Source organism: Martes martes (genome assembly GCF_963455335.1).
Source record: "Martes martes genome assembly, chromosome: 3".
NCBI lineage: Eukaryota > Metazoa > Chordata > Mammalia > Carnivora > Mustelidae > Martes > Martes martes.
The window spans coordinates 87,977,443-87,991,288 of NC_137890.1; positions in this window are offsets into that span (position 1 = coordinate 87,977,443).

The window sequence follows — 13,846 nt, forward strand, 5'->3', positions numbered from 1 at the left end:
ATCTGTTTTAAATTAAAATATTCATTACCAAACCTCAGGTTGGTCATTTGTAAGAGAAGATGTTAGCCTAACCTCACAGGGAGATGTGAGTGCTAGGGAAGATAACATAAGCAGCCCACATGGAGTGATCTGGCATATCTTGGTTGCATTGTTACTCACCATTCTTTTGGGTTTTTCTCCCTCTGTTTTCTTCCCATTACTTTTTAGAATTATTTACGGTCAGCCTTGTAATGCAACTTTCCTCTTTAATGGCCCTCTGCTCCAGAAAGGAAGATAAACATGGTAATTTCATTCTGTGGCTCCTCTCACATCTAAAAAGAAAAAAAGAAAAAAAAAAAAAAAAAAAAAAACAGGTCCAGCCCTGTCCCCTAGAGCCCCAGGGTAGGTTTTTGATTGCCAGTTTGTTGCCCATGGTATGTCTGTCAGAAAACCCCCCATGAAGACATTTTAGAGGAAAAGTTTTATTACCAAATTCAGTAGCTTTGCAACTTTGTTCTTGAATTTATTCTGTAAACGAATTCTGTTTTGCTTAAGAAAATCATTGTTTGGTGGAGAACTACTTTGTTGAACTCTTTTAAACATTAAATTTGGAAGAGCACAGTTAAAGAATGGAGTGAGAGATGAGTTCTGCCAGTAGTTTTTAGCATGAAACATTGGAGGCTTTTAGCAGCCAGTGTGAGAGTCCATTTGTTGAAGGCACCACACCACCTCCAGGAGCTAAAGGAAGTTCAGAATGTTAGCTTAATTCTACCTGTCCAATCTTGGGAAAAGGCAGAGCCAGGTTCAGGACCCTTCAAACCTGAAGGGAGGCATCCACTTAAAACCTGAAGGGAGGCATCTACTTAAAACCTCACAGGTGTTTACTTGGTCCTGGAGCCTGACTTTGTGTGTTAGGGCCCCCCTTTTTAAAAATTTAATTTAATTTTAATTTAATTGTGTGTGTGTGTGTGTGTGTGTGTTCCAAAATTCACAGTTTATGCACCACACCCAGTGCTCCATGCAATATGTGCCCTCCTTAATACCCACCACCAGGCTCACCCAACCCCTCAGCCCCCATCCCCTCCAAAACCCTCAGTTTGTTTCTCAGAGTCCACAGTCTCTCATGGTGCCTCTCCCCCTCTGATTTCCCCCAACTCACTTCTGCTCTCCATCTTGAAATGTCCTCTGTGTTATTCCTTATGCTCCACAAGTAAGTGAAACCATATGATAATTGACTCTCTCTGCTTGGATCATTTCACTCAGCATAATCTCTTCCAGTTCTGTCCATGTTGATAAAAAAGTTGAGTATTCATCCTTTCTGATGGAGGCATAATACTCCATTGTATATATGGACCATATCTTCTTTATACATTCATCCATTGAAGGGCATCTTGGTTCTTTCCACAGTTTGGCAACTGTGGCCACTGCTGCTATGAACACTGGGATACAGAAGGCCCTTCTTTTCACTACATCTGTACCTTTTAAATACCCAGTAGTGCAATTGCAAGTTCATAGGGTAGCTTTATTTTTAATTTCTTGAGGAATCTCCACACAATTTTTCAAAGTGGCTACACCAACTTGCATTCCCACCAACAGTGTAAGAGGGTCCCCCTTTCTCTACATCCTTTCCAACACTCATTGTTTACTGTCTTGTTGATTTTGGCCATTCTAACTGGTGTAAGGTGGTATCTCAAAGTGGTTTTGATTTGAATCTCCCTCATGGCTAATATGGGTGAACATTTTTTCATGAGTCTGTTAGACATTTGTCTGTCTTCTTGAAGAAGTGTCTGTCCATGTCTTTTGACCATTTTCGACATGATTATCTGTTTTGTGTGTGCTGAGTTTGAGGAGTCCTTTATAGACCTTGGATATCAGCCCTTTGTCTGTGGTGTCATTTGCTAATATCTTTTCTCATTCTGTGGGTTGCCTTTTTGTTTTGTTGACTATTTCCTTTGCTGTGCAAAAGCTTTAGATCTTGATGAAGTCCCAAAAGTTCATTTTTGCTTTTGTTTCCTTTGCCTTTAGGGACATGTCTTAAAGAAGTTGCTGTGGTCGATGTCGAAGAGATTACTGCCTATGTTCTCCTCTAGGATTTTGATAGATTTCTGCCTCATGTTGAGGTCTTTTATCCATTTTGAGTTTATCTTTGTGTATGGTGTGAGAGAATGGTCAAGTTTCATTCTTCCATACATAGCTGTCCAATTTTCCCAGTACCATTTATTGAAGAGACTGTCTTTTTTCCACTGTATATATTTTCTTGCTTTGTCAAAGATTATTTGACCATAGAGTTGAGGGTCCATATCTGGGCTCTCTATTCTGTTCCACTGTTCTATGTGTCTGTTGTTGTGCCAGGACCATGCTGTCTTGGTGATCACAGCTTTGTAGTAAAACTTGAAATCAGGCAACGTGATGCCCCTAGTTTTGTTTTTCCTTTTCAACATTTCCTTAGCAACTAGGGGTCTCTTCTGGTTCCATGCAAATTTTAGGATTGTTTTTTCCAGCTCTTTGAAAAATGCCAGTAGAGTTTTGATTGGGATGGCATTGCAAGTATAGATTACTCTAGGCAGTATATACATTTTAACAATGTTTATTCTTCCAATCCATGAGCATAGAATGCTTTTCCATCTTTTTGTGTCTTCTTTCAATTTATTTCATGAGTGTTCTGTAGTTCCTCGAGTACATATCCTTTACCTCTTTGGTTAGGTTTATTCCCAGGTATCTTATGGTTCTTGGTGCTATAGTAAATGGAATTGATTCTCTAATTTCCTTTTATATATTTTCATTGTTAATGTATAAAATAGAAACTGATTTCTGTACATTGATTTTGTATCCTGCCACATTACTTAATTGCTGTAAGAGTTCTAATTTGGGGGTGGAGTCTTTTGGGTTTTCCATATAAAGTATCATGTCATCTGTGAAGAGAGAGAGTTTGAGCCCTTCTTTGCCAATTTGAATACATTTTATTTCTTTTTGTTTTCTGATTGCTGTTTCTAGGACTTCTAGTACTATGTTGAACAACAGTGGTGAGAGTGGACATCCTTGTCATGTTCCTGATCTCAAAGGGAAGGCTGTCAGCTTTTCCCCATTGAGGATGATATCTGCTGTGGGTTTTTAATAGACTTTATGGAGTTGAGGAAAGTTCCCTCTATCCCTATACTTTGAAGGGTTTTAATCAGGAATGGATGCTGTATCTTGTCAAATGCCTTTTCTGCATCAGTTGAGAGGACCATGTGGTTCTTCTCTCTTCTCTTACTGATTTATTCTATCACATTGATTGATTTGTGAATGTTGAACCACCCCTGCATCCCATGGATAAATCCCACATGGTCATGGTGGATAATCTTTTTAATGTACTGTTGGATCCTATTAACTAGGATCTTGTTGAGAATCTTGGGTTCCATATTCATCAGAGATATTGGTCTGAAATTCTCTTTTTTGGTGGGGTCTTTGCCTGGTTTGGTTTGGCTTCATAAAAAGAGTCTGGAAGTTTTCCTTCTGTTTCTACTTTTTGAAACAGCTTCAGGAGAATAGATATTATTTCTTCTTTGAATGTTTGATAGAATTCTCCAGGGAATCCATTAGGTCCTGGGCTCTTGTTTTTTGGGAGGTTTTTGATCACTGCTTCAATCTCAATAATAGACAGATCATCAAAGCAGAAAATCAATAAAGAAACAAGAGCATTGAAAGACACATTGGACCAAATGGACCTCAAAGATATATACAGAACGTTCCACCTTAAAACAACAGAATACCCATTCTTCTTGAGGGCACATGGAATTTTCTCCAGAATAGATCACATACTTGGTCACAGATCAGGGCTCAACTGATACCAAAAGACTGAGATTATTCCCTGCATATTCTCAGACCACAATGCTTTGAAACTGGAACTCAACCACAAAAAAAGTATGGAAGGAATTTAAACACTTGGAGGCTAAAGACCACACTGCTTAAGAATGTTTGGGTCAACCAGGAAATCAAAGAAGAAGTTAATTCATGGAAACCAATGAGAATGAAGACACACCAGTCCAAAACCTATGGGATACAGCAAAGGCAGTCCTAAGGAGGAACTACATAGCTATCCAAGCCTCACTCAAAAAGAAAAAAATTGAAAACTCCAAAATACACCAGCTCTCTTTACACCTTAGAGAACTGGAGAATCAACAACAAATTAAGTCAACCCCACACACGAAGAGGGGAAATAATCAAGATTAGAGCAGAGGCCAATGAGATAGAAAGTAGAGATATAGTAGAACACATCAACAAAACTAGAAGCTGGCTTTTGAAAGAATCAATAAGATTGATAAACCACTGGCCAGACTAAGAGAGAGGACCCAAATTAATAAAATTGTGAATGAAAAGGGAGATATCACAACTAACACCAAGGAAATAGAAACAATCATCAGAAATTATTATCAACAGTTATATGCCAATAAGTTAAACAACCTAGATGAAATGGATACATTCCTGGAAACCTATAAACTTCCAAAACTGAATCAGGAAGAATTGACAACCTGAATAGAACAATATCTAGTGTTAAGCCCCTTTAAAAATAGATGGATATTCCTCTTGGTGAAGCTGTTTGATTTTGCATTTTCTGAGACATTCTCTTAACATTACTTTAATGTCCTGGCTGCCAGTATCAGACAGTGGATTGATTGTGGCTGCCTTTGATCTACAAATTTGCATTTGTTCGGTGTCCTGGAGGATGCCAAAGCTGACCCTAGGCTCACCTGTCATTTTTCCTGGCAGGGTTTACATGTACACCTGCACCTCAGGTACGCAGACAAGGCGTGCATTCTGTATGTGGTGACTGTTTTTAGAGTTGTACCCACTTTGATTTCTTAGAAATACAAACAAGCTAGAAAGTTGTAAGTGGCAGTTGTAGCATATGCATTCTTAATTATCTTCACTTTTTGTATTTATAATGTCATTTATTAAAGCATCCTCTAATATGTGTACATGAATGGTTTTACCCTGAAACAAGTCTTTCTATATCTTTTCTTTACCCCCTTTTATTTTTAAACACATTGTAGGTTGACATATTTCTTTCCTGATGGACCAAATACTTTTAAATTCTTTCTCAAAGGAAACAAAGACAAAGCAAACTTTCTTTTAACTGTAGTATATATCTCCTTTATATCCCCATAAAATGCAGGTGCTAAGATGCTCTTTCATCTCAACACCTGCATTTTATTATTCTTATGATATAATATATTTTATTTGTGACTCCTCAAAGTGGATTTAAATGCAAACAAAAGAAATGGGATTCATTTGAAATGAAAGGCAAGATTGGCAATATGTTTATCCGGACTAATATTTTTAAATACCTATCCACCCAGAAAAGATTAATATAAGCTCTAAAAGACAAATCCATAGACAATCTTATCTGCCATTTATTAACCTCTTATTCCTTTCATTATTGTTCAGAATCAAAAAGGTTTGACCAAATTACATGCTGATCTTTTAAATGGTAGGCATTATTATAATATTCAAATATGAATAATCTCTGCTTGAAATAAAAACTATGAAAGTCCCAACTTTTGTGTAACTCAGGTCTGCTGTAATTAGTTACACATTCAAGATGATAAAAAGAAAATGCCGATCTGAAATTGTTTGCAATAACTCCTGTAATTTTCAAATAACGACAGGATCATAAGTGAAGCTTCATAATGAGTTTTCTTTTCTCTTTTAGTATCACAGATATAATCAGGAACCAAGGTCACAAAGTAGATGCAGTGTTTATAGCCTAGCTTTAGGGCGCAGAGGAATGTCAAGGGGAAAAACATTTGGAAAGAGGGGAGTATTATATCAAACAATAGGTTTGCTGAAAACCACATTTCTGACTAATTTACAAGAATTTGGGGAAAGTTATTCCTTTGATTCACTCTCCCTTCAGGGTAATTCAGAACAGGATATAGGCACAATATATATGGTAGTAATTGGTCATAAATCAACTTAAACATCATGCCTTTACTTTTATAATTACAGACATGAAAGAGGAAGCCATGAGAAATAACCAAAGGTAATCTATCCCTGGACTTTATGTGGAAAACCATCCTCTCTTTACAGAACTGCCTTTTCAGGGTTGGTCAATTGGTCTCAAGACAGCATCTAGGGAGATTACCTCAAAAAAAGAAAAAAAAAAAAAAAAAGGAGGTCTACATTTAATTTAAGGTTTCAGTGTTATCTTAGAAGCCATGTACCTGTAGGCAACATCAAATCTGTGAAGCTCAGTGAACCCATCTGGAAGATGGACATGAAAAATAAATCTATTTTGTGAGGTCATGTGGTGAATAAATACAGAAGTCCTTCATGTGACACTGCTGCTGTGTTCTGAAATGACTAGAGAGATATATTGGGTCATTTCTCTAGTAGAAAGAATGTACATTTTTCCTTAGCAGGTGAGGGGTTCAGGCCATGGCGAAAATAGTTTTTACTGCTAGCAATCAGTAGCCTTTCAATCAGCACCATGTTTGCTCAATATGGATTCTAAAAATGGCACCTCTCTGTTATTTTCCTCCTGTGGTCCTTTATTCTATGTGTCTGACATCATCATGTTTTTGGGTAAAATTTTGTCTGGAGAGCAAATTCTTAAATATAGGTCAGCTGTATGTGAGTGAGCCTGTGTATCCTCTCTCTCACTGATGTGGTTCACCTCTGTTAGCGCTATGGTCGGAAGGAGGCATGAAAAAATGTGTTGGAAGGGGTGAAACAAACACCTTAGTTCACCACTAGAGATAGGACAAAACAAACAGAGGATGGAAAGTTGACTGGCTGATTTTATTTATTTATTTAAGATTTTATTTATTCATTTGAGAGAGAGAGTGAGAGAGAGATTGAGAGGTGAGAAGGTCAGAGGGAGAAGCGGACTTCTTATGGAGCTGGGAACCCAATGCAGGACACGATCCTGGAACTCCGAGATCATGGCCTGAGCTGAAGGCAGTAGCCTAGCTAACTGAGTCACCCAGACGCCCGACTGACTGGTTTTAAATCTGCTCTATTCCTTACGAACTGTGATAATTTAGGCAAGTCACTTAATTCCATGACTCTGTCTTCATCTGAAAAATGGGTGATAATTTAGGAGTGTTATAATAATGAGGCTGTTAAGAGCAATAAATGAGTTAATATTCATAAAAACCTTAGAGCAGTATCTATAAGTATTATTCAATAAAAAGATGTGAAGATAAGTAACAATTGGATTATCTTTATCATGCAAGCCTGTTGCCCCTATTTAAATTGTCTTGAACTTAGGAATTAGGAATTGTGTTTCCCTAATTGGCCATTTTAAAATTGATTTGATTCCTGCCAGCTTTATTACAATGAGCACACAAATGGCTGATATGACTCTGTTCCCTTAATAACCTAATTAAAAAGAGAAAAAGCAACGAGAACAAATAAGCTGTCCTCATACATTTCCATCATTGAGAGGAACCCCTTGGAGTGACCATCTGAAATGAAATTAGTTTTCTCATGCATTGACTGCAGGTGGATATTTGATCCACTTAGTCCTGGAGACAAGGCCAAGGCTTCACACAGGTGAACAAGAGCCACTCATCAGGGGGATATATCTTAGGATGATGATGACCACCCGAACAGGGAAGAAACCTACACAGAAACTCAGCAGCCACAGAGGAAGGCATGGCCATTTCAGGGCAGGAAGCTTCAAGAGGATACAAAACCTCATCTATTAAACTAATAGGATAGCATTTTTAGTTTTTATTTTCAAAGAAAATGTTCTGGCCTCTCTCATTCCAAGCAAAAATGAAATTGATATTTGCAGTCTTTATTTCCTGTCTTCCTTTAAACAGTGGCAAAAGTTAAGTTCTAGTTTACTTTTTATTTGCTTCTAAACAATCTGAGTTTGTTTATTTATTTATTTATTTATTTGACAGAAATCACAAGTAGGCAGAGAGGCAGGCAGAGAGAGACGGGGGCGGGGGGGGAAGCAGGCTCCCTGCGGAGCAGAGAGCCCGACGTGGGGCTCGATCCAAGGACCCTATGATCATGACCTGAGCTGAAGGCAGAAGCTTTAATCCACTGAGCCACCCAGGCACCCCTAAACAATCTGAGTTTTATAAGTAAAAAGTATGCTTCTCTTCTAGAATTCTAACAGTAGAAGAGCTTCATCTAATTTTGGAAGAATCATTTAGGATAAGTCAAAATAAGATATGACAAGGCAGATGAAAAAAGAACATGAGCCTTGGCCCTAGAGAGGAATCCTTTTGGAGTCCCCTCTGGAATCCTAGCACTGCCCTTGTGTGGCATTTTCCCTCTCTGAGCCTCTGCCTGCTCACTTGCAAGATTAGAGCACATGGAGCTGTTGTGCAGAGCAGGTGAAGTGTCTCACGAAAGCGGCTTGTGATTATATCTGACATTTAGTAGGTACTTAAAAATATTTATTCCCTTCCCTCTATTACCATAAAAGGCAGGCTGAATATATGAATAAGTACTAGGTACTAAGAAAAGCTTAATAATTGCTTGTTAAAATTAACTGTTAATGCTTTGGGTGCATACATCTTAAACATTATCACAAGATGATGGATGGACAGTTATGTCACCCCTCCTTCCCACCCCAACACTGTACAGGAAATTTCCTTAAATAATATTAAAAATAGAAATTGAGATTGAATGAACTCTCAGATTTCCAACTTTCCTTGTTGGTATACCTGAAATATATTAAAGATTATTTTTATCTCTATGCTTTCATTATTCCATAAGCCAAAAAGAGCATTAAGCCATGGTATTTAGATGGAATAATACAACCTTTGGAAATACCCCACTTTTGTATTTGCAGATTTAATTAAGGCTGAGTGAGTAGAAAAATCAGCTTCAAAACTGCCAACCTATTAAAAACGAGAAGTTACACAAAGGGAGATATTTGTGTTCTGTGATCAAATTCATGGAAAACCTGCTGAAGTGGGAGATGTATAGTTCCTCTCAGGATAGAGACTGTTCTACTTAATGGATTATCAAGCATTTATTATTTTTAAAAAATCATTGAATTTAAGCAATATCTCTTTCTGGAGAGAAGGTTTCAAAGAATATGTGAACATGATGCCAGTGTACTAGGCTGTAGTAGTCATCCTTGTGGAGAACCTGAGTTCTTTTTCCTCGGTTCATCCTCACCCTTGTTTCCTACCCCTACTCACAAAGAGGGACCATGTCTTGTTAATTCTGCTTTCCTAATTTTCTCTTCTAGGAGAAGGTGATCGATGAAGGGTCCTCTCTATTTCAACAACCATGTTTCTCCAACCCACTCACTACAGTGTGGTAGGCATGAGGCATCTGGCATGGCTGCCAAGTCCACTGGTAAAAGCTGACTGTTGGCATGTAGTGAATTCTTGGCCCTGAAACAGCACTCAGAACCTCTATCTGGAGACTTCCTTCCAGGCACCTCTTTCCTGACCCTTCTCCCCCTGTTCTGAGCTCTGGCTGTTCTGAGTGTGGTTAACTTGACTATGTCATTGCTCTTTGCCTCACCAGTAATCTGTTTAAAATACCCATTCCCTCCTTTCTTCTCTTGGAGAACCACCTATACCATCCTCTCACCAACAAACAATAAATCAAGTATTTCCTCCTGAATAAAGCCTTTCTGATGGCATGTGATCCTCCCAACCATACTGCTCTCTGGTCACTTGTAGTTTCTCATATAAAACACCAGATACATTAGGGTGCTGATGTATATGGTTGTTTCTTCCATTAGGTCATGAATCCTTTGAATGGATGGACTCTGTGTTAATAATTTCTATACTCTCAGGACTCAGCATATTAAATACTTGCACTTTAAAGCAAATAAACAAACACAACAATGCTCATGTAATGTTTTAAATAAACGAATAATTAAATGAATGAGTGAATGTACAAGTGGGTGAGCAAGTAAATGGATTTAGGAATGAACAGATGAGCTAATAATGGGACTTTCTATATGATTTCCATATCCTTACAGCCCTGACCCAGATATAACTGTTGAATATCACTGACTGTACACGACTGTAATTGTGGAAGCTGGTTAAGCAGATACAGCTCAGTACAGGGAGTTCTAGATTATAAACTGAGCCAAAATTTTTCCAACTTGAGAAAAGGGGGCCAAATTTTACCCCCTATTGTTATTCACTGGCTGAGGTTCACCCCATAGTGGCACAGAATGGTAAGAAAGGAACAGAGGGCAATTCCTATCAGGCAATAGTCAGGGCAACTGGGTCCCTGGTAAAGCTCTTCAGTAACATATGAATCTTTAATGATTTAATGGGACAATAAGTCACATTCATTGAGATGCATAGGTATTCCCCCAGGAACAAACTCTATTAGCTGTGCTGTGTTGTTGCCCCATTGAGGTGCCAGAACCAGGACAGAAGTTTCCCTTCTCTTTCACCTGTGTACCACCTTCCCTATGTACACACAAACACTCATGCATGTGCCTGCACAGGCACATAAGACCAAGCACACCTATGTACACACCCACCACTCATCTTAATATTTTAAACACTTTTTTTAGTAGAGTAATTGTGCGTAAAAAATGCTAAAGCTTTGACATTAGCAAGTCTCTGAAATTCTACATGCATCTCTTACCTGTTCTGCATCTTGGATAAATTACTGAAACTCGAAGAGCCTTAATCTTTCCATCTGTATAATGGAAATAAGAAAGTCTCACTGTTTTTAATCATTTGTCAAGAGTGAATTAACATATGTCTAAACATTTTATCATTTCATTATTATCATTCCTTCTGTTGTTGTCATCCATCTGTGCTAACACTATTTAAGAGTAAATGTGTATTATCTGGGACTCCTGGGTGGCTCAGTGGGTTAAAGCCTCTGACTTCAGCTCAGGTCATGATCCCAGGGTCCTGGGATTGAGCCCCGAATCAGGATCTCTGATAAGCGGGGAGCCTGCTTCCCTTCCTCTCTCTCTGCCTGCCTCTCTGTCTACTTGTGATCTCTGTCAAATAAACAAACAAAATCTTTAAAAAAATGTGCATTATCTGCTAAACAGACAAGTTTTCCCTATATACTAATTCTGAAAGGGTGTATATATAAGTGTATATTAGCATGTTATATAGGGCATCTTGGTTCTTTCCACAGTTTGGCGACTGTGCCAAGATGCCTGTCAACGGACAAATGGATAAGGAAGATGTGGTCCATATACACTATGGAGTATTATGCCTCCATCAGAAAGGACGAATACCCAACTTTTGTAGCAACATGGACAAGACTGGAAGAGATTATGCTGAGTGAAATAAGTCAAGCAGAGAGAGTCAATTATCATATGGTTTCACTTATTTGTGGAGCATAACAAATAACATGGAGGGACATGGAGAGATGGAGAGAAGGGAGTTGAGGGAAATTGGAAGGGGAGGTGAACCATGAGAGACTATGGACTCTGAAAAACAACCTGAGGGTTTTGAAGGGGCGGGGGGTGAGAGGTTGGGGGAACCAGGTGGTGGGTATTAGGGAGGGCATGGATTGCATGGAGCACTGGGTGTGGTGCAAAAACAATGAATACTGTTATGCTGAAAAGAAATAAAAAATTAAAAAAAATAAATTAAAAATAGAACTTCCCTATGACCCTGCAATGGCACTACTGGGCATTTACCATTTTAATGCATTCTTAAAACATTTTTAATATTTTATTCTATTTTACTAATTTTTTATCTTGTTTTCGGTTTCTTACAAATTCTGTTTTACTTCTTTAAAAAGTAAAAATTTGGAAGATAAATGTAAGTATGGAAAATAAAAATATTAAATAAATCAAGATTTATCATTTTCCTAGAATATGGAATAGATGTCAAAATATGCTGTTGTATAAAGGTACTAAATGGCATAGAAAAAGGTCATAATGCATTATGAAGTATGCCTACGACATAGTATATTCAGGATGATCCCAAGTATATTAGGTGGAAAGAAAGTCCTGAAAAAATATTCACCAAAACCTTGTATAAGGGAGAAATCACTGACAAATTTTTTCTCTTTTTTTGTGAATTTATTTTTTCTAAATTGCATACAAAGAAAATAGTACTTAATTAGAGAATGTTAAAAAAATGGGAGGCAGTTTGTATTAATTTTCAATGCATACACTCATTAAATCCTTTCTCAATAAACACAGCTAATCCAAACTAAGTTAAAGTAAATTATACATGAGAGATCTAATGTCTTTCTTTAAGTTTTCTTTAAGTTTTATTTCTTCCATATTTTAGGAATTTTTATGATTTCTTTTCTCAAGTCCCTCCTCAGAACATTTGACTTGACTCTTTCAAACTCATCTCCTATACAAATGTGTTACCAAGCTCTATTTCCTGCATTCTACCAAGACTCACCATAAACCCTATCAATCTTCTATGATACCTTCTCTGACCAGCCAGGCTAAAAATGATTACCTTTCACTTTTAGCTTCTAAGTTACTAACCATGGCCTGTTTGAGTGACTCGATGTCGGCCAGAATTTGAATTCCATATTTTCCTCTTTGTGACCACGGAAATTTATTTTTAATTTCTCTGAGGCAAATAATTAATTTTCTTATTTTCTTATTTATTTATAACTTTCTTATTTATCAAAATGAAATAATGATTGTACTTACCTTCTAGAATAATCGTAGAAATAATGAGATTATACTTACACATTTCCCAGGGTGATTTCCCACATAGAATAGATGCCCATTCAATTTATTTCTTCCTTCATCTTTTTCTACCCTTGCATTCATGCTCAGCAATCAATCCTTAAGTTATGGAGCATTTTCTAGTTACTTTTAAATGTTATTTGTTCTGTTATCAGCCCATTTATTACTCCTTTATTAATAAAAAGTTGTATTTTTATTTGGAAAAGCAAATGTAAAGCTGCTAGTAAATGATAAATCAATGCAAAAGTGCATGGAGAAAACTTCATTAGAGACCCTCAATCCTTCCTTCCCTGAAACAACCAATGAAGTAATCCATGTTGACAAGTTAGTTTATGCTTCTCCAACTTTCTCCAAACACATACACATAAAATTACACACATCTAGGATATCTGTTGTTTTTGTTTCTTTTTTACAACTGGCTCCTAAATTTTATGAACATTATTATAGAGCAATAGATATTAATCTAGATGTGTTTTTAATAATTTCCCTATACTTTATGTACTTGAGGAAGTTCATTTAATCTTATGCCTTTAATCAGCACTTACTTTCTCAATTTCTGACACTTTTAATTACATATAGAAGAGCTGGTTCCTACCTTTTTCATTGTTAACATCATCCTAATTCTCTCTCCCACCTTTAAGGGATGAGTTATGATTGCCCAAAGTTAATAGTATCTACTCAATTCTCCTTTACTAGTGACTGGTCCATGGATGAGCATGTGGCCAGGGTCTTTGGAGTGGGACCTAAGGAGATGTATACTGGGTACTTACTTTCCTTCCCAGATTAAAACACCATAAATTTGGATCAAGGAACAGTTTTGGCTCTATCTCTTCTATACTACTTAGGATGACATTATCTGTGACTTATGACCATGAAGAAATGACTGAGTTAATTCTAGAAACCCCAGATGAGACATCAGTGAACTACTAAATCAACCATGAGTCCACCATGCTTTAAACTTCTTACTAATTAAGAGATAAATACACTTAGGATTTAAAATTCTGTTAATAGACCCATCTCCTTTGCCAACAAAAGCCTTCTAAGGGATACCCATATAGTAGGAAGCTGTAAGTGTTAATATTTTCATTGCTCAATTGAATACATGAAAGTTACATATGAAAATCTGGTGAGATTTGTCTTTTTCATTACGAAGTTACAAGTTGACCCTATAACAGTCATTGGAGACCAGTGACTTTGGTAATATATTACTCAGTATGGTGGGACTACAATTCACAGACCTGTCATTTCATACAGTCT